This window comes from Elephas maximus, chromosome 10 (genome assembly GCF_024166365.1).
Source record: "Elephas maximus indicus isolate mEleMax1 chromosome 10, mEleMax1 primary haplotype, whole genome shotgun sequence".
In the NCBI taxonomy this organism is placed as follows: Eukaryota; Metazoa; Chordata; class Mammalia; order Proboscidea; family Elephantidae; genus Elephas; species Elephas maximus.
Window position 1 is genome coordinate 107,336,729 of NC_064828.1, and position 21,839 is coordinate 107,358,567.

Sequence of the window (21,839 nt, forward strand, 5' to 3'; positions counted from 1 at the left end):
AAAATCAGTGAAATTTAAATAAAGCCCGGAATTTAGTTAGTAGTAATGTACCAATGCCAGTTTTTTTAGTTTTGACAAATGACCCATGTTAATGTAAGATGTTAGAAAGGGCGAAAACTGAGAAAGGGATATAAAGAGACTGGACTATCTTAACAACTTTACTGTAAATCTAAAATCTCCAAAATAAAAATTTTATTTTTTAAAAAGTTAAGTAGACATGTGGGATATATAAAAATGACAGTTGTGGATTGAGCTGTGTCCTCCAAAAATGTGTGTCAACTTGGCTAGGCCATGATTCCCGGTATGTGTGACTGTCCAGCATTTTGTCATTTGATATGATTTTTCTGTGTGTTGTAAATCTTACCTCTATGATGGTAATGAGGCAGGATTAGAGGCAGTTATGTTAATGAGTCAGGACTCAATCTACAGATTAGGTTGAATCTTGAGTCAATCTCTTTTGAGATATAAAAGAGAGAAATGAGCAGAAAGACAAGGGACCTCACACCACCAAGAAACGAGAACCAGAGAATAGCACGTCCCTTGGACTCAGGATCCCTATGTTGAGAAGCTCCTCGATTGAGGAAGGCTGATGACAAGGACCTTCCCCCAGAACCGACAGAGTGAGAAAATCTTCTCCTGGAGTTGGCACTCTGAATTTGGACTTCTAGCCTTCTAGACTGTGAGAGAATAAATCTGTTTGTTAAAGCCATTCACTTGTGATATTTCTGTTATTGCCGCACGAGGTAACTAAGACAGTGACCAAACTGAATTTCTAGAAATGAAAACTATGATCTGTGAGATGGAAAATACACTTGAAGGGATTAGGCAATGCAGATTAGATACTGCAGATAAAAAGATTAATGAACTTGAAGACAGCAATAGTAACTACTCAAAATGAAATGCAGAGAGGAAAAGTGAAGAAAAATAAACAGACCATCAATGAGCTGTGGGACAACTTCAAGTGGCCTAATACATGTGTAACTGGAGACCTGGAGTTCCTGAATGAGAAAGGGTGTGGCGGGGGGGGGGAGTCGAGGGGGGGAGACAGAAAAGATATTTTAAGAAATAATGGCAAAAACTTCAAATTCGAGTGAAAAAATAAACCCATCAATTCAAGAAGTCCTACAAACCCTAATCATGAAATGCAAGAAGAAAAATACACCAAGACACATTGCAATCAAATGACTCAAAACCAATGACGAAAATAAAATTGTAAAATCAGCCAACCTCCCCCCACCAGAATCAGGTACATCATATGCAGAGGAACAAACAGAAGGAATCAAACAGATTTCTCAGTGCAGACAATGCAACGGAGAAGACAGTGGAACAAAATCTCTAAAGTACTGAAAGGAAACAAATCTGTTAACCTAAAATTTTATACCCAACAAAAAATCTTTCAAAAATGATGGTAAAATAAAGGCTTTTTAAGCTGAAAGAATTAATCACCAAGCACTCACGTGGTCCCAAAACTCTGCTCTGCACTGTTTCAATGGAGGTTTAAAAAGTAAGGCACTCATTCAACAAACAATCGCCAGCAGCTCCTATGTGCTGGGATACCCTGGTGGCATAGTGGTTAAGAGCTACAGCTGCTAACCAAAAGGTCAGCAGTTTGAATCCACCAGGTGCTCCTTGGAAACTCTATGGGGTGGCTACAAGTCGGAATCGACTCAATGGCAATGGTTTAATTTTTGGTTACTTTATGTGCTGGAACAGGGGCACTGGAGGTGACCAAGACAGATATGGTTCCTCCCCAATGGAACTTTGAGAAGAGTGGAAGAAGCTGATAGCAAACAAGTATATAATTATACATTGTGGCAAGTGCTAAGAAAGAAAGAAAGAATGAAGAGGTTAAGATACCTCCACAAAGATCTGAGAAAAAGGCATGTTGGAGCCAGTGTAAGGGCAACCTCAGATGCACCCATCTGAACCAGTATTCAAGGATGAGCAGACCAAAGAGATGGAGTTCTATGGGCGACTGGACAATCTGCTCTCAGTCCACCACCACAGAAGAACTGTGTGGTCAGGTAAGCCCCCAGCTGTTCTCAGTGGCAAACGCCTCCCCTATATTTCTCACAGGGTTTTTTGTTTTTGTTTTTGTTTTTTTTGTGAATGTGAATATCAAATAAGATAAGAGATGACGTTCTTGTGGGTACTGGGAGGAGCAGCTGTCCTTTATGCAACAACTACTTCCAGGCACTCTACCAGGCACAGCGGTGCGTGGCCGAGTCATAAAAAAATAGTCCCTTTAATAAGTGGGAAAACTGAAGCCACAGAGCCTGTCAGAATTTAAATCCAGGTGTGCCTTGCGACAGTCAAAAACAAAAAAAAACCCATTGTCGTCGCGTTGATTCTGACCCACAGTGACCCTATAAGACAGAATAGAACTGCCCCGTAGGGTTTCCAAGGAGCAGCTGGTGGATTCAAACTGCTGGCCCTTTGGTTAGCAGCAGAGCTCTTAAACACCATGCCACCAGGGCTCTCTTGTGACAGTACCCATCACATGTTTATATAGGACCCGGGCAACCTGCCACTTCCCTCTCCCCATCAGAGGCAGCTGTGCCAGGGAAGCTGTGCCCAGGAAATGTTTGACTGACAGGAGGGGGCCGATCGAGGGATGAATGAGTCAAAGGAACGGGAGGAGAAGGCTGGAAATAATCTCTGTTTTGGCATAGCGTCTGGTTCTTAGAAGGAGGGGGTGATAGCCATGTTCTAGGTTTTAAAATCACTCTTCTATTTGACACAGAAACTCCAGCTTCATGCACAGCTTGGTCTCTTGACCCCAGGTGTCACAGGCCACCTCCAGAGACCAGCCGTTTGCTCACATGGCCCCCATTTCTTGAGCGCCAGGCACTGCTGCTGACCCGGTGGGCGTGCTGTGGCCTGAAGAACCTTTGGGGGCTTGACTAGAGTTCTCCGAATTCCAAAGTTTTGGCAACTCACGCCCACGCTGCCTGAGTGGTCTCCTGGCTGACCCCCAGGAACTAGAACTGATGCGTACTAATTGTTCTTAATTATTGTCGGGTGAGGAGGTGCCCCGCATTTTCAGAGGCGGTTGCTCTCTCTGCTTCCTGCGTCCTCAGCAGCCCAGCCGCCAGGCCACCGGGGATGACAACCTCTGACAACAGAGCCCAGCTCGTCCCGAGGGGAGGCTCGTCCAGGCTCCTGAGTGGTGCAAATCAGACTCCTTCAGTGAGCTAGTGAACGTGCTTCCCACAACCGAAAGCACAACCTTGGCCTTTACTGTGGGGGACTGACATCAGCAGCTGGCCTGGGCTGGGAGTCGTTTGTTTGTCTAGAAGTACAGGACACTCCCAAGTATCTGATATTATTGTGTCTCAGGCATTGCACCTGGGATTGAAGAACAGGCAAAGCGAATCATACTGCCCCTGCTCTGTGAGACAGCCTAATGGCGGTTGGTCCTTAGGGTCTGTAGGCTCCCTCCTGGCCCGCCCGCTCCCGCTCACAGGAAGGGGCTTTGGGGAAGTCGGCCAGCATGTTCACGAGAGAGGCAGGCAGACTTGGGACTCAGAGCTCACACAGGAAGGCGGCTAAATGTCTCGGGGTATTTCAGAACATGCTTGCTCTTTGTCTTAGTTATCTCAAACCCACTGCTGTCTGGTCGATTCCTACTCATAGTGACGCTACTGGACAGAGTAGAACTGCCCCATAGGGTTTCCAAGGCTGTTAAGAGCTCAGCTGCTAACCAAAAAGTCAGCAGTTCAAATCCACCACATGCTCCTTGAAAACCCTGTGGGACTGTCCTATACGGCTGCTACGAGTTGGAATCAACTCCACAGCAATGGTTTTCATCTTCACGGAAGCAGACTGCCACATCTTTCTCCCACGGAGGGACTGGTGGGTTCAAACTGCCAACCTTTTGTTTAACAGCCGAGTGCTTAACCACTGTGCCATCAGGGCTCCATCCATAGGGACAGGGGTTAGGATTCCAACACATATTTGGGGGGGGACACAATTGAACCCATAACACCAGACTTTTCCTTTTCCTTTCTTTGCCTTGCTGTCCCCCCAGCCTTGCTCCTGTCGGGTTGCATGACACAGACCCTCCGTCCACACTGTAAGGAGGGAGTGAGTGGGGGCAGGACCGCCTTCCCCAGCTCCACCTCCACACAGAGCCCCATTGTCTCCCACAGACAAGGGACTGGCTCTCCTGCCAGCCGCTGTGCATTCAAGGGCACAGGCACCAATGGGGAGGTCCGTGCCAGGGCGTCCGCCCTTCTATGTGGGCTGGGGGAGCCTCAGGAGGGCCAGCCCGGGTATGGGGCGACTCACTCATTTCTAACCCAACAGGTGTCTGAGTATGTGGGCTGGACTTTAAAACCACAAATATGAACTCAGAACCTGCTATTTTATGCAAACCTCTGAAATAAGTCACCATTTCTAGAGAGAAGTAAGAGGTCTCCTTTGGAATTGCTGCAGATGAAAGTGTCACTCATCTGCTCTCGTCTTGGGGACCCTTCCACCCCATCTGCCATGAGGCTCTGGCTTAGGCTTCTGAGTCCAGTGCAAAGACCCTCTTTGATGTCTTCCCAGATTTCTTCCCCAAGCCAGACGATTCCCACAGCAGGCGGCCCCTGGCTGCACGACAACCGCGGGCCAGAGTGTGAGTTCCCTGCACACCTACACTTAGCAGAACGACCAGAGGGCAAGTTTAGTCCTGGGGGAGCCTCAGCAGCTTGTCTTTTCCGGAAACAAGGGGCACACCCTCCCCCACTCTGCAGTAAGGAAGCAGGTTGCAAACGTTATGGCTTAAACAGGGTGGGGGTCCCGGCCTCCAGCCCCGGGGAAGGGGTGCTGTGCCAGGGGAATGATGAAGCAGTTGACCTGTTGGGGTGACCTGTCTCCTGCCCACCATCCCTCCTGCAGTCCTGTGGGAGTCTCACTGGCCTCCAAAACTCCATCCGGGTGTCCCTGCCTGCTCCAGTCAGTGGGAGTCTGCAGGGCCGCTGTGGCCGGGGAAGGGGCCTCGGCCAGCATTAGCTGCTTTCATCCTTTGTCTGTGGAAACTGTTGGTCTGTGGAAGTACATGAGGCCTTGGTCGTCATCCGGCACATCACCAGGACCCTCAGGGATCCAGAGGTGCTGAGCTGCAAGGGCTGGCCACCATGGCCACCTCGCTGGACGCAAGGGAATTGGCCCGGCTCATTCCATGGTGTCGTCCATACCCCCAAACTGTGTTCGTGCCCTCAGTCTCATCTCACCTGCACCCCCAGGCTGGCCGGCTCCCTGTGCTGGAAGCATCCAGCAGTGAGCTAAGCCACCCTGCCCACTCTCTTCAATGCCACCCTCTTCCCAGTTCTCTTCCAGCAGGGGCACTGCCCTCTTCCCAGGGCCCATGCCCAGCCAGCCAGCATTCCCTCTGCCCTCCCCGAGCCCTGCAGCAGGGCTATCAGCTGCCAAACCTGGGGCCATTCCCTTGGGCCCCCTCCACCTGCCCTTCCACTCAGCTCGCTCCTCTCCCTGCCTCCAGGCCTTCCTGGCTCTTGCCAGGTTACCCGGTCGCCTCCCCACCCGCTAGTCCCTCCTCCCTCGACAAGCCCAGTTCAGCACAGTTGTCCCCCGTGGCTTTGGATCGGAAGGATGTGGAGTTAAAATCCAGATTCTGACCTTGGGCAAATCACTTAATCTCTCTAATCTAATCTGTTTGTTCCATTATAAATTGGAGAAAGCAATAGTACCTCTCCCCCAGGGCTGAGGAAAGGGTGAAACGAGGGACACAGTCAGACAGCTTACAGCAGACAGCCTTGGCTCCCCACCACACCCTTTCCTTGCTCACTAGAAGAACCCTGATTCTCCTCCTGTGTCCCCCCACTCTCCACAGGGCCTAGGCTTTGGGGAGGCTGGTCCAGCCCAGGAGGTGGGTTCTCCAGGCCTTCTATACTATCTGGTTTAGGGTGGCACATGATCTAGCACCAGCCTATGACATGAGAGGAAAAGTCTGCCGGGGCTTCCAGAATGGTCTCCTTGCTCTTACACACAGGAAGAGGCAGGTCTGTCCTCCTGGACACTACTGTCCTCTTCACCCCAAAACAGAGCATCTTAAGGGGGCTGAGGCTGCTGAGGTGTGGGGTGGATGGATCACAATGTGAAGCAGCACGGTCCAGGTACATCTCTAGAGGGTGACATTTGAGCAAAGACTGGAAAGAGATGAGGAGTCCATCATGCAGACATCTGGGGGAAGGATGTTTGGGTCGAAGGAACAGCTAGAGCCAAGGCCTGAGCTGGGTGGGAATGAGCCTGTCATGTCTGAGGAACAGCAAGGAGGCCCGTGGGGCAGGGACGAACGGGAGGGGAGATGAAGTAGCGCTCATGTAGGGCTCAGAGGTCGGGAGAAGGCCATGAGAGGGACTTTGGCTTTCACACTGAGAAACCAGATACCACTGAAGGGCCTTGAGAGAGGAGCGGTGTGATCTATCATGCTGTATGTGTGCGGTGGGGGTGGGGGAAGTGCAGGGGAGGCCTACTGGGAGGCCAGCAACTCAGGAAGAGATGACAGTGGCTCAGATGGGAGTGTTAGTGGTGGAGGGGGTGAGAAAAGGCCAGATTCTTAGAGCCAGTGGCATCTGCCAAAAGATTGACTGTGGGAGTGAGAGTCAGAGAAGATTTCAGGATGCCCCCGAGGACTCTGCGCTGAGCAAGTGCTGGGGGGCAGGAGCAGGCTTGGGGGTGAGGAGGCAAGTTTGAAATGCCTATTACTTATCAAAGGCGATGATGAGCAGGCAGCTGGAGCTAGATCGCAAGTTCAGAAGGGAGGCCTGGGCTGCAGCATCAATCTGAGAGTTGTCAGCACCCAGTCCCAAGACTGGATGAGATCATCAAGGCAGGGCAAAGACAGAGAAGAGAAGAGGGTCAAGGCCTGAACCTCACCGTCTGCACATGAAGAGGCTGAGGAGCAGAGAGGAGCCAGCAAGGGAGGGGGCCCAAGGCCATGGGGAGTCCCTTGGCAAGTCAAGAAGAGACCTCAAGGAGATGGGAGATCAACTGGGTCCAATGTAGCTGACAGGACCAGTATGATGAGGTCTGAGAACCATCCACTGGGTGGAGCAACATGGCGGGTGGGGGCAAGATGGTGATGAAGGGGGGCAAGACAGTGAGGTGGGGCAAGATAGTGGAGGGAGCAACATAGCATCACACTGACCATCACAAAAGCAGTTTCACAGGGACAGTGGGAAGAAGCCTGGTTGGAGGCAGTTTAAGGAGAGAGTGGGGAGAGGAAATGGAAACAGCCAGTAGGCACAATTCGTTGGTGGAGTTTTGTTGTAATGGGGGGCAGCAACATGGAGCTGAGCTGGCTGGAGAAGGGAAAAGTGAAGGTGTTTTAAGATGAGAGAAACAGAGAGAGAGAGTGTGTGTGTGTGTGTGAGTCAATGGGGTGACCCAGGAGAGATGGGGAGACACACTGGAGCAAGGCCCCTGGGCAAGGCCCCTGGGAGGGACCCAGAGCACAGGTCTTTAGATGGCGCCTGTGAGAGGCATAGTGAGGGCAGGAGGGAGAGCCTGTGGGTAAAGAGGCTGGAGGGGGTGGAGGAGGGGGATGTCAATTGTCTCAGTGACAGGGAAGCCAGGCCAGCAGCTGAGAGTGAGGATGGGCAAGCATGGGTGTTTGAGGGGAGGAGACAGGGAGAGAACCAGTTGTCTAGGAGGGTGGGCGAGTGAACGGATGGGGGAGGAGGAGGATAAAGGACCCTGGGAGCTCAAGTGAGTCTAGCCGCTCAGGTGGGCCATTTTGCTCCAGCCACGTCAGCTGCTGGGCAGGCAGGTGTGGGCAGGTATAAGCCAAGACTGGTCTTCCCAGCACTTACAACGAAGTGAGTGCAAGGCGAGGGAGTCATAGATGTGCACCCTTGTTTTAAAGATGAGGAAACTGAGGCACACAAAAAGGTGAAGTGAAGGTGCCCAGCTCTTCAGGAGTGGAGCTGCCATTCAGACCCAGACAGTCTGGCTCCAGGGCCCACCTGTAACCGCTGTACAGACAGACAGAAATGAGAAGCAAGCAGATACCTGCACAACTACAAACAGCCGGAAGAAGCAGTGTGGAGAAAACGATACAGGGTGGAATGAGAAAGAACAACACTGTCTGTGGAAATTGGTTTCAGCAGCCCCTCTGGGCTCTGGAGAAGCCCCTCTGAGGAGATGACGTTTAAGCTGAGCTCTATAGGATGGTGGGGCACCCTGTGAAGAGGTCCTATCAGGGCTGGCCTTGGCTACAAGGGAAGGGATGGGGGCCGAGGCACCTCTAGCCTCTCTCTGCTCCCCACGCTGGCGACCAGGCCTCCCCCAAAGCCCTGGGCGAGGGGCCCCGGGCCCTTCCATCAGTGACTCCCAGCCACACTGCAGGGGACACTCGCTCCTGACTTATTCATTCCTCCAGGCGTTCTGGGCTCGGAGCCCAGTGTGGTGGCGGCGTGGCTGCTTATCATCAAGGACGCCGTTCTCAGACATTCCTGAGGGGGCGTTTGAAAAATCAATACATCATTACTAACTGTCTCCATCATTCCTGCGCCTAATTAGGAAAGGGCAATTATGAATCGGGTGCATGTCTTTATGGCAGGGCAGCCCTGGCTTTTCCTGACACGAGGGAAAGATCTGGATGGAGGCCGGGGCAGAAGCCGAGAACAGCAGGTCGCTGCCTGGTGTCATTAATTAGGCTTCTGGTGGCGAGGGCCGAATACATCTTCCCTTGTTCTGCACCCAAACAGGCCTCTTTGTTTGGCTTCTTCACGCAAGGGCTCCTCACTCCTCAGAATCAACTCTCTTTAGCGGTCACGGCCCACCCTTTGCTGTCCCTCCCCCTTTGTGACCTGTGGAGAAGCGTCAGGCCTTTCGTTACCACCCGGGGCTGCAGACGCAGTGTCATCCAGGAGGTCTGCATTGTCGAGAAGTAATATGATGGTGCCACGTCTGGAAAGCTCTGGGCGACCCCTGAGTCCATACTCGCTAAACTGACACCACAGTGTTCAACTGCCAGTCCAACCACTAAATACGTATCTATTGCACCTACTGTGTGTCAGGCGCTGTGCTAGGTATGGAGGATATAATGGCCGGCAAAACAGGCAGGGACCCTGCCCTCATGACAGTTACAGTCTACTGGAGAATGGACAGTAATCAAAATACCACCAAGTAAAGGCATCCTTGTTAGCCCTACCTCGATGAGACACTTACCACACATGTGTCTTAGGTACAAACAACAGAAAACTATAAAACAAAAAGCAATAACGTCATACAGAAACCTGCACATGGATGTTTACAGCAGCTCTACCCATAATTGCCAGAACTTGGAGGCAACCAAGATGTCCTTCAATGGGTAAATGGATAAACAAGCTGTGGTACAGCCAAACAACGGGGTACTACTCAGCAACAAAAAGAAATGAGCTATCAAGCCGCCAAAAGACATGGAGACACCTTAAGTGCATACGCGGAGTCAAAGAAGCCAGTCTGAAAGGGCTACATATCGTATGAACCCAACTAGAAGGCATTCTGGAAAAGGAAAACTATAGAGACACTGAAAAGATCGTGGTCTCCAGGGCCTCAGGGGGAGGGGAGTGGGTAAAGCGCAGGGCATTTTTAGGGTGGAGCCACTATTCTGTATGATGCTGTAGTGGTGGACACAGGACATGCATTTGTCAGGTCCCAAGACAGAGAATGAGCTCTAAGGTAAACCATGGACTCTAGTTAATAACAGCGTTATCAATATCAGCTCATCAATTGTAACAAATGTCCCATACCAACGCAAGTATTAGTATCGGAGAAACTGTGCAGGGGAGAGAGGATATGTGGGAATTTTCAGTGCAATTTCTCTGTAAACCTAAAGCTAAAGTCTATTAATAAAACAACAAAACACACACAAATCCCAAAAATGATGCCCGGGACACGGGGAGCCGGTGTGAGTTCACTGGACAATGATGAGCTCCATTTCTTTGTGAAAGGTCAAGACCTGGGCCAGGAAGACACTGCAGACGGTGAATATTAACCCCCCCAGCAGAGCCCAGCACCTAGTTGATGCTCAAGTTGGAGGCTTTCTCCGTACAATGGAGTATTATTCAGTGAAAAAAAGGACCACCAAGCCACAAAAAGGCATGGAGGCTTTCTCCCTAAGGGAAGAATGCCCTGCTGGGGGGACATCTAGGTCAACTGGAATAACAAAATCTATTAAGAAAACATTCTGCATCCCACTTTGGTGAGTGGTGTCTGGGATCTTAAACACTAGCAAGTGGCCATCTAAAACCCAGTGCCGTCGAGTTGATTCCGACTCATAGTGACCCTATAGGACAGAGTAGAACTACCCTATAGGACAGAGTAGAACTGCCCCATAGAGTTTCCAAGGAGCGCCTGGCGGATTCGAACCGCCAACCCTTTGGTTAGCAGCCGTAGCACTTAACTACTACGCCACCAGGGTTTCCAAGTGGCCATCTAAGAGGCATCAATTGGTTTCAACCTACCCGGAGCAAAGGAGAATGAAGAACACAAAGACACAAGGTAATTATGAGCCCAAGAGACAGAAAGGGCCACATAAATATGAGACAACATCAGCCTGAGGCCTGAAGAACTAGATGGTGCCCGGCTACAACTGACGACTGCCCTGAAAAGGAACACAACAGAGAATCCCTGATGGAGCAGGAGGACAGTGGAACGCAGACCTCGAATTCTCATAAAAAGACCAGACTTAATGGTCTGACTGAGGCTAAAATGATCCCAGAGATCATGGTCCCCAGACCTTCTGTTAGCCCAAGACAGGAACCATTCCCAAAGCCAACTCTTTAGACAGGGATTGGACTGGACTACAAGACAGAAAATGATACTGGTGAGGAGTGAGCTTCTTGGCTCAAGTAGACACATGAGACTATGTGGGCAGCTCCTGTCTGGAGGCGAGATGAGAAGGCAGATGGGGACAGGAGCTGGCTGAATGGACAAGGGAAACACAGGGTAGAGAGGACGAGTGTGCTGTCTCATTAGGGAGAGAGCATCTAGGAGTACATAGCAAGGTATATATAAATTTTTGTATGAAAGACTGACTTGATTTGTAAACTTTCACTTAAAGCACAATTTAAAAAGAAAGAACACCCCGCTGGATGGAATCAGTTCTGTCCAAACAGCTGCGATCATTTCGCAGAGGGGTTCAGGGTCAACTCGAGCCCGTGGCTGGCAAACTACAGCCCATGGGTCAAATCTAGCCCACTGCCTGTTTTGATAAAGTTTTATTGGCACACAGCCACACCCATTTGTTATATATTATATGGCTGCTTTAATGGTACATCGGCAGAGTTGAGTGGTTGTGACAGAGACTGTACGGCCTGCAAAGTCTAAAATGTTTACTATCTGGTCTCTTACGGAGAAAGTTTGTCAGTCCCTAACTTTGTTCTTGTTAGCTGCCATCAAGTCGGCCACTGACTCATGGCGACCCCACGCACAACAGATTGAAATGCTGCCCAGTCCTGCACTACCCCCAATGATTGAGTGCAGCATGGACTGTTGTGATCCACAGGGTTTTCATGGGCTGATTTTCAGAAGTAGATCACCAGGCCTTTCTTCTTTGTCTTAGTCTGGAAGCTCTGCTGAAACCTATTCAGCATCCTAGCAACACAGAAGCCTCTGGGTGGTGGTTGTGCACGGGGTGCATTAGCCTGGAATTGAACCTGGGTCTCCCACATGGAAGGCGAGAAGTCTACCACTGGAACACCATGACCCTTAACTTAAAAACCAAACCAAACTCGTTGCCATCGAGTCGATTCCGACTCATAGCAACCCTTCACTTAGAGGGGTCTTAACCTGAGATGTGTAGGCAGGCTTAGAAGACTTGTCTAAGAGCACTCTGAAATTATAATCCAAATTGGTATTTTAAAAATAAACATTACACTCCTTCCATTTTATTCTCAGAAAGGCACTTTACTCCAAACGTTAACCAACGCCCTGGTGGGAGGTTTCTAGCCACGTGGCATGGGGCTTGGTCCTGACTGGACATTCTGACGGTGACAATGTGGTGGGACAGGACTGAGTTTGGATCCTGGCTTGGCCACACCTGCTAAGTGACCCCAGACAAAGCACTCAGTTTAACAAGCCTTGCTTCCTCATCAGCTGAAAGGGTGACAACTCCCCTTGCAGGTTGGTGGGGAGGCTCAACTGAGGTGACATGTCCAGCACTGCCCTGGAGCCCTGCATGCAGGGGCAATCAATAAAGGGTGGAGTGACCTCGATGACACATCCAGGGACACAGCTAGAATTCGAGGACAGACAATGGGGTTTGGGCAGATCTAGGGCTGACATCGGTAAGAACTTCCTACATTCCATAACTGCCAGACAATGGAACCGGCCAATTCCTTGGGCCGTGACACCCGCCACCTTGATGAGCAAGCGAAGCGCCAGGGCTCTTCCTGGCTCCCAATCTGGTGAAAGGCAATACTCTCAGCTTGTTCCAGTCCTCCTTGACGTTTTAAGAATACAAAAGGGCTGTTGCTCTACTCCCTCCCCACCCCCGCCAATGTCCCCTCTGGGTGCCTCTTGGATCTTTCTGTTTGTTTGGCATTGGAATAGGACTGTTGCTACCCACCTGCTGGCTGAGCTCAGAGGACTCTGCTTTGGATGCCGAAAGGTTTCAACTGAAACAGCACATCTGACTTTTGGGCACCTGCACCCCTTCTTTTGAAAGACCACCCTGGGTTCCTGGAGCGGCTCTGCACCAGGCAGAGAACAGGGGACGTATTCCCAATGCTCCCAGAGTCCTTGACCAGTGACTGATGCACGCCGAGTGTGAATGTGCAGTCCTGCTGCTTGACAGGACAATTCTGAGGGCTCACCAGCCCTCCAGAGCCCCCTAAGGATCAGGCAGAGATGACTTGGCCTGAGCCTCTCCCTTGGCTTCCTCCCTCCCACCATCCCACCTCCCCACTGCCTTACCAAAGTCTCCCCTGGGAACTCTTTTTAAAAAATTCTTGCCTGTACACCAGCGTTCACTGCAGCACTTTTCACAATAGTCAAAAAGGGAAACATTGCAGCTTTGTTCACGATAGCAAAAAGATGGAAACAACCTAGATGCCCATCAACAGACGAATGGATAAACAACCGTGGTACATACACACAATGGAGTATTACACAACGATAAAGAACAACGAAGAATCTGTGAAGCAGCTCACAACATGGATGAACCTGGAGGGCATTATGCTGAGTGAAATAAGTCAATCACAAAAGGACAAATATTGTATGAGACCACTACTGTAAAAGCTCATGAAAAGGTTTACACACAAAAAGAAATAATCTTTAAGGGTAACGAGGGAGGGGAGGGGTAGGAATGGAAAAACACTAAATAGACAATAAATAAGTGGTAACTTTGATGAAGAGTAAGACAGTACACAATACTGGGGAAGCCAGCATAACTTGTCCAAGGCAAGGTCATGGAAGCTCCATAGATACATCCAAACTCCCTGAGGGATCAAATTGCTGGGCTGAGGGCTGTGGGGACCAGGGTCTCAGGGAACATCTAGCTCAATTGGCATAACACGGTTTATGAAGAAAATGTTCTACACTCTACTTTGGCGAGTAGCGTCTGGGTCTTAAACGCCTGTGAGCGGCCATCTAGGATACTCCATTGGCTTCACCCCTTCAGGAGCAAGGAAGAATGAAGAAAACTAAAGATTAAAGGGAAAGATTAGTCCAAAGGACTGATGGACCACATCTACCACGGCCTCCACCAGACTGAGCCCAGGACAACTAGATGGTACCTGATTACCACCACTGACTGCTCTGACAGGGATCACAATAAAGGGTCCCAGACAGAGCTGGAGAAAAATGTAGAGCAAAATTCTAACTCAAAAAGAAAGACCAGACTTGCTGACCAGACAGAGTCTGGAGAAATCCTGAGAGTATGGTCCCTGGACACCCTTTCAGCTCAGTAATGAAGTCACCCCTGAGGTTCACCCTTCAGCCAAAGTCTGGACAGGCCCATAAAACAAAACAAGACTAAAAGGGCACACCAGCCCAGGGGCGAGGACTAGAAGGCAGGAGGGGATAGGAAAGCTGGTAATAGGGAACCCAAGATCGAGAAGGGAGAGTGTTGACATGTCTTGGGGTTGTTAACCAATGTCATAAAACAATATGTGTACTAACTGTTTAATGAGAAGCTAGTTTGTTCTATAAACCTTCATTTAAGTACAATAAAAAAAAAATACAAAAGAAAATGGAAACAACCAAAATGTCCATCAATGGATGAACAGATCAACAAAACGTGGTATATACACACAATGGAATACTACCCAGCCATAAAGAGAAATGGAGTCCCGATGCATGCCACAACATGGCTGAACCTTGAAAACATCACACTGAGCAAAACAAGTCAGTCACAAAAAGGACAAATACTGTATGATCTCACTTACATGAAATAAATATATAGAAACCATAGACAATTCGCCGTTACCAGGAACTGGAGGGAGGGGGTTTACGTTAACGGTGGTGGAGCAATTTGGGAAAGGATAGCAGGAATGAGTGCTAGGCTTGTCGAATGCAGTCCATGTCACTGAATTATACACGAGAAATTGTTGAATTAGTGGATGTATTGTTGTGTATCTTTTCACCACAATAAAAAAACTTTAAAAAACAAATAGCCAATGGGGAAGGAAGAAATTCTTGTCTCAGAGTCTGCTTCAGGGGAGGCTCAGACGTGGGGTCGCTGAGACGCTGAGAGGTACCGACCTGCCTCATAAAGCATCAAGCAGAAATGGACTCTGTCCCCAAGAGATTCACCTGACCTTTCTCCGTTCCTGATGATTTCTTCCAAGAACCACGCTTCGCTAGTTCTCTGGACAGAGCCTACGTCCTGTTTAAAACATCTCTGTTTGGGTTAACCTGGGGAGAATTTTTGTCCAAGTCGGGGCCACAAAGGTCTGGTGACACAGCTGAGAAAGATCCCTGCAGCTCAGTGGGTATTTATTAAAAAATCTGAAATGTCTGTGGCTTTGGGAGAAAATCATAGTATTAAACCAAACCTGTTGGCATTGAGACAATTCCGACTCATAGCAACCCTACAGGACAGAGTAGAACTGCCCCATAGAGTTTCCAAGGAGTGCCTGGTGGATTTGAACTGCCGACGTTTTGGTTAGCAGCCGTAGCTCTGAACCACTATGTCACCAGGGTTTTCACAGTTTAAAGAGTGGGGAGAAAAACCCCCACTGATGATTCAAAGCTGTCCTGCCCACTATTAAAAAAAAACCCAGCTGCCATCTAGTCGGCTCTGACTCATGGCGACGCCAGGAGTGCCAGAGTAGAACTGCACTCCATAGTGTTTCCAGTGGCTGACTTCTTGGAAGGAGATTGCCAGGCCTTTCTTTTGAGGTGTCTCTGAGTGGACTTGAACCTTCAACCTTTCAGTTAGCAGCCAAGTGCATAACTGTTCAGACCACCCAGGGACCCTAATCAGTAGCCACAGTCACATATGGCTACATAAATTTAAATTATTTAATTAAAATCAAATAAAATGTAAAACTTGTTTCCTGAGTCACACTAGTTACATGTGGCCAGTGGCTAACCCTGCTGGACGGCACAGATACAGAACATCTCCATCATCACAGGAAGTTCTATTGGACAGTGCTGGCCCAGAGTTAGGGCCAGTGGGATGTTCTGCTTGCCTTTCAAAAACAGCAGCCAAAGGTGGCTTTCTTACTGCACTGAGACAGCCACAGGTGTGCCAACAGGGCTAATGTCAAAGCACTTTTCTTAGATTCTTTTATTTCATTCTCATATGTGCCTGCCCCCAGAATAGGCCAGGCAGGAATTACTGGTCCCATTTTATAGATAAGGAAACTGAGGGTCCTAAGGGTCAAAAAGGCAAAGTCACAGAGCTGATTGGAAAGTGACAGTCAGGGCTGAAACCTGGGGTGTCTGAGCCATAAGGCTTCTGCTGCCTCCTTTGGGATAATCCAAGGCAATGGGAACAGCGGTGGAGAGGGCCCTCCTCCCAACAGGTCAACCATCTGGCGAGCAGTTAAGTGTGCCAGGGCTATTCTAATACCCACGCTCGGCACACACACACACTCTATCTTTTACTAGCCACAAGGTTTGGTGTGCAAAGCACCTGTGATCTCAAAGACTGGTCACTGTGTCTTTGCGACAACAGCAAAGCAGAGGGCTGCCCATGGCCTCGCCCTCTATGATGGGCAGTTGTGCCATCACAGTGGAGCAGGCCAGGGCCAGGCCCATGAGGACCCTGCCACCACAGCACCCACAATGACCCCTGTGTCTGAAGGACACGCCAGTTAAGACCAGGCAGATCTCGACTTGGCAAATAGCTCCCACCCTAGGAATTTCATTCTCCTTCTGGACATGGAGTTCATTCTAAAGGTTTATGTCACACAACCTGGCTCACAAACCCCTTGAACTTTGGACCTCACTTCATCTCTTTGGACCTCAAGTGCCACCTTCCAAACAGGAATGGTGACCTTGGGCTATAGCAGGCTCCTCAACCCCGACACTGTTGGCATTTGGGCTGGACAATTTCATGATGGGGGCAGAGAGGGGCTGACCTGTGCATTGTAGGATATTTAGCAGCATCCTGGGCCTCTACCCATTAGACGCCTGCAGCACCTCCCTCCCAACTGTGACAACCACAAATGTCTCCAGACTCTGCCAGATGTCCCCTGGAGAACAAGATTGCCCTGGTTGAGAACCACGAGGCTAGAGGGCCTCCAGGGCTCTTTCCTGGCTCCCACGTTTGCTCCAGACACAGATGGCCTCCAACACAGCACAGCCAACTGCCCAAGGCTGATGTTCGGGTCTAGTGAACAATGTGGTGTGATACACTTGGCCTCCTGAACGCACTGCACCAATCACAGCCAATCAAAGGAATTAAACTTGATGGCCTTCCAGCTGGAACCTTCTAAGATTCCAAGCCAATTGCCATCAGGATGACCCCTGGCTACTCAGAGGCTGCACAGCAGAACTCTCCGCAACAGGGTCCAAGAAGAGGGTAGCACGTTATTGTCCGAGGCATCCACAATTCTCTCTGCCAAGGCAGCAGACAATGCGCCTTTGCCACCCACAGTCCAGTTCATTCTAAATCCGAAAACAAGGATCCCATTCACTCTGTGGAGGGGCAGGGGGCAGGCCAACGTCTCTTCCAGAAACTGGTGGCCTCTGGCCGTCCCTGATTGCTGGCTAGGATGACAGGGAAACTTGGGATCTGGGAACAGGCAGCACTCAGATTGCCTTGTTTTTCTCAGGGGGAGGAAGGGTACGCAAACCAACGGATGCTCTGCCCTGACCCGACTGGCAGATCCTCATTGTCTGTCCCCACCAGTGGCCTTTTCCAGGCGGAAGGCCCCCAAATAGGGCTTCTTCTCAAAGGCCACTGGAGACCGGCCCTTGCCAATGACGCTGGCCTCTTTCCAAACAGGACTCCCTTGATAAACGGAAGGCAGAGTGACCCAGGCCAGCAGGGTACGGGGTGCCAAACCCAGGATGCATGAAATGTCATGATGTGAGCTAGAAACCATTTCCCATCGTAAAAAGACGCTATGATCGCCACCTACACAAAATCATGGCTGCTATCACTTATGTCCTGCAAAACCCCAAACCAGGGGACTGAGCCCTGCCAGACTGTGCCTGAGGCTTGGTTAACATTTATTTACTACTTGTCATCTGCTGGAAGCTGAGGAAGTGCCTGGGGTTTGAGAAAATTTTATGGAGGAAGCTAAATTTAGAAAATTTTTCCCATTAGCTTAATAAAAATAAAATGATATTAACAGTAGCCACCCCTCCCCCAACCCCCAGCTATGTCCCTGTCAAGCACCACTGGACTCTGCATTCGCTTTAAGTCTCCTGCTCCATCTGGAGATGTGGAAGTCATTAAAGCCACTTCTAGACAAACAAGCTCAAAGGGGAGAGGCGAATGGCGGAGCCAGGATTCCAGCCCAGGGCGTTCTTATCCCAAAGTCCATCTCCAGCTACCACGTCCTAATGCGAATTAGGCAAAGACCACTGTTACTTGATTTTAGCAGCAGAGTGCTTTGGTCCAGATTGAAGAACAGATTTTTTCAACCCAATGGCTGTGAACTTTTCGAAGTAGATTTCCAGACCTTTCTTCCAAGGCACCTCGGGGTGGATTCAAACTGCCAACCTTTCAGTTAATTGTTGTTAGCTGCTGTTGAGTTGATTCTGACTCATAGAGACCCCATGTGTTACACAGTAGGATTGCTCCAAGGGTTTTCTTGCTGCAGTCTTAATGGGAGCAGACTGCCAGACCTATCTTTCGCAGTACCACTAGGGGGGGTTCGAACCACCAACCTTTAGATTAGTTGAGTGCAAACCATTTGTACCACCCAGGAACTCCTGGAGAATGGATTTTACCATTGCCTGGGGATGCGCTCACCTCACTCCTCTGGGTACCACCAGGAGTGGCCCCTACCACACTCCCAGCTCTTCATTCACTCGTCCCAAGTGCATGACTTACTCAGCTTACTCCACTGAAGGTTTGAGAGCAAGACCTTACTTCTTGCACACCTTGGACCCCAGAATGAGGAAGAAGGGAAACACAATTCTCAGCAAGGGAGAAATCAGGAGTAATTTTTAATAGCATTTTCAGAATGAATTCTCCTCCTTTAATTTTTTATAATCATGATCTCTCTGAACACATCATTCTAAAAACCAACAGAAATTGAGCACCTCAAGAATGCAGTCACTGCCTGCCTGCTCTTTATTTTCCATGACAGCTGGCCACACAGGTCACCATAATCAACTGCTCCCTTGTCTTCCTTTGACAGGGACATTAATGGAGCCTTAGAGGCGAGGACTACCTCATACAGGCAGGGTGGCACTGCAGAAACCAGCCACGTCCACCTTGCCTGAGCAAATGGAAGGTACCAGAAAGAAATGCCATTGCAGCCAAGGCCTGAGGCAAGGAACTGCCCACTGTAGCCTCGGCCCCCTTACCTGGAAATGAGGTAGGGCCCTGAAAACTCTTTTGGCTCTGACATTTCCCAATTCTGGAATCTCCTGAACCATAAAATACAATCATTAACCCCGAAGGTTCTAGAGGCATCCAGACACTGGCTGGAAAAAGGAAACAAGAAGCCTATGGGTTAGTCCAGGCACCCAGTTCCCCTCCCCAGAGGCAGCCCCTGCTGCAATCAGTGTCTTACAGATCCTTCCAGAGATGATGTATATTTATCTATGCCCCAGAGAGAGGCACCCTGTACTCACACTGGGATGCTATCATTTGGGAGATATAATACATATTCTACTTAACGTGTTTTGACAATGGTTTCCCATCAGTTGAGTAAAGTTGCCTTTTCTTAAGAGCTGGATGGTATTCCACATAATAGCTGTACCACAATTTAGTCTTCAAATACAGGACCTCATCCATTTATTTGTAATTTCTAACCCCCAAAGGTAATTTGGTGCCCAAACTAATTTGGTAGCAAGGCCTGACCTGAGTGGAAATGAGGTTATTGAAGATCTGGATTTGGCTGACAGAGTGAGAATGTCTCACATTTCGCCACAGAAATATCACTGGACAGCCCAGCGATGGTTCTTAGATTACAGCCCATAATATTAAATAACCAGTTGCCACTGAGATGATTCCAACTCGTGGCAACCCTCTGTGTGTCAGAGTAGAACCATAGGGCTTTCAATGGCTGACTTTCAGAAGTAGATCACCAGGCTTTTCTTCCGAGGTACCTCTGGGTGAACTTGAACCTCCAATCTTTGGGTTAGCACTGCCTGTTGCATTATGACTTTTTCTAAAATCTGAAGCATTCTCATTTCTGAAACACCTCCAGGCTCAGGTTTCTGATTACGATTATGGACCTTTTTCCTGCTTCTGTAACATGGAGATGTGGTAACCATGTCTGGGCTCCCCGGGCCTTGGTGCTTGCCCCAAATCCATGCTAAGGCCGACTCAGCAGCCCTTCCACACTCGCCTTTCCCAGCCAACTCTATGGGGCGATAAAAAGAAACCAATGTTTTAGGAAGATTTCTTGGAGAGGTGAGGAAGGGCCCAGGAGCATTGCAGACAGCAGACAGTGACGCCAACCCCTCTAAGCTCCCTGCTATTTCCCCAGCCAGAGTTCTCACCACAAGCAGCCACCTTCTCTCTTGTCCTTTCCCTCCCCTTGTCACCTTGAGGAGCTCAGCTTTGAGCCTCAGCCCACACTTCCCATTCAACAGCACTGTGAGACCACTGATTTTTTAAAAGAGAATATAAAATTCAGAATCTTTATATGTGAACTATCTTTGATTATTAAGTAGTCTCTCTCTCTTTCTTTCTTCCTTTCTAGCATTGGGTGGGGTAAATATAACTCTGTGGGCTGTGTTAGGCCACAGCCCCTTGGTATAGCATCTAAAATGGCCACCATTCCCATAGTTCTGTGGGGCAGCAGCCGGGGTGGTGACCTCAGCGATGGATCAGCCAGTTATAATCTATTTCCTTGGGAACAGATGAGGGAAAGGAAACTTTCCTTCTTGAAAAACTGAAAGAAAAACGAGTGCAATATTCTTAGGCCTCTATGACAGGGTGGATTTCAGCCTCTCCCTGGCCCGCCTTGCCTGCTTACGGAAGGGTGGGTGGGTAGAAAGGCCTGGCAGCTGCTGATCCTGCCCCCCTTCTCTATTACACTCTCATCCCAGTACATCTCATCCAGGCCTATGGCTTCAAATACCAGCAAATTCCAACAGTTCCCAAATCCACAGCTTCAGCCCCAGTATCTGCCCCACGCTCCTGACTTACATGTCCAGCTGCGACTCAGCAGCCTCACTCGAGTGGCTGGTAGAGCAGCTCAGCTCAGATGTTGCATGTTCAAAACTGAATGCTTGATGTTTCACCCTTCAACCTGCTCCTCCACCAATAGTCCATTCACCAGCTGCTCAGTTCAGAAAAGTGGGTGTCTTTCCTAACAACGCCTGTCCCTCCGAGCCCACTCCCTTTCAATCCATCAGCAAGCTCCACCAGTTCTTCCTTCAAATTTGTCTGCCTCTCTCCCTCCCTTCCCAAGTGACCTGCACCAGTCACAACAACTTCCTAACTGGTCTCTCGGCTCCCTCTCCCACCCCCCTCCCCTGTATTCACCACACAGCTTCCTGAGGCTTCTTTGTAAAATGCAAATCAGATCATTTTACCCTCCTGATCAAAACCCTTCAAAGACTTCTTACCCAATGTAGAATAAAACCCAATCTTTTCATCATGGTCTTTGACCTCTTTTGCTCATGCAGGTTCCAACCCTTGTAAGGAAGAATACAGGAAGTTTCTGAGCAACGACAGAATTGCTGGAACCAGCACACAGTGTGGTAACTTCCAACGGGAGGTGGATTAGTTGTGGGATGTTGCTTAAAAAAAAAAAAAAGGAATTAGTCCTATTCCCTAATGGCTGCACCTCCAAGACAAGCAGCACTTACAAACGCCAGCCAGCCAGCCGCCAGATCCTCCTCACACTCTCGCTATCATCCCTCCAATGAAGAGCAATTTGGTAAAAATGCCAGAGCAGGCTAATCCCCAGGGCTTTACGTGACCTGCAGAAAGCATCTCAGAGTTGAATAAAGAGATAAACTGCTTTGCTGGTCATAAGGCCCAGGATGTCTTCAGAGATGAGAAGAAAATCCTTTGTGTATTTCTGACTGTGATGGAAGGTAGGATTCCAGCCTGGGGGTGGACCTGGAGGGACAGGGCTTTGCTCATCGGATCATCTGTGGCTTTAGGCCTTGTGGAGCCATTGGAGCGTTCCAAGTCTCTGAGGTGAACTGGCCGTTTCAAAGCAGTGGCCTCTGTGTTGGTGGGAATAGAAGCTCAGTAGGAATGAGGAAAAAGGAAATGAAAAGAGGGAAAATCTGAGAGAAACATTTAAAACTCT

General features: G+C 49.4%; 1 protein-coding gene across 2 annotated transcripts in view; it reads right to left on the minus strand.

Annotated features, from left to right (window-relative positions):
• PRIMA1 (proline rich membrane anchor 1) overlaps positions 1 to 21,839 on the minus strand; it is a 79,496-nt gene that overhangs the window by 23,744 nt on the left and 33,913 nt on the right. The window lies entirely within an intron of this gene.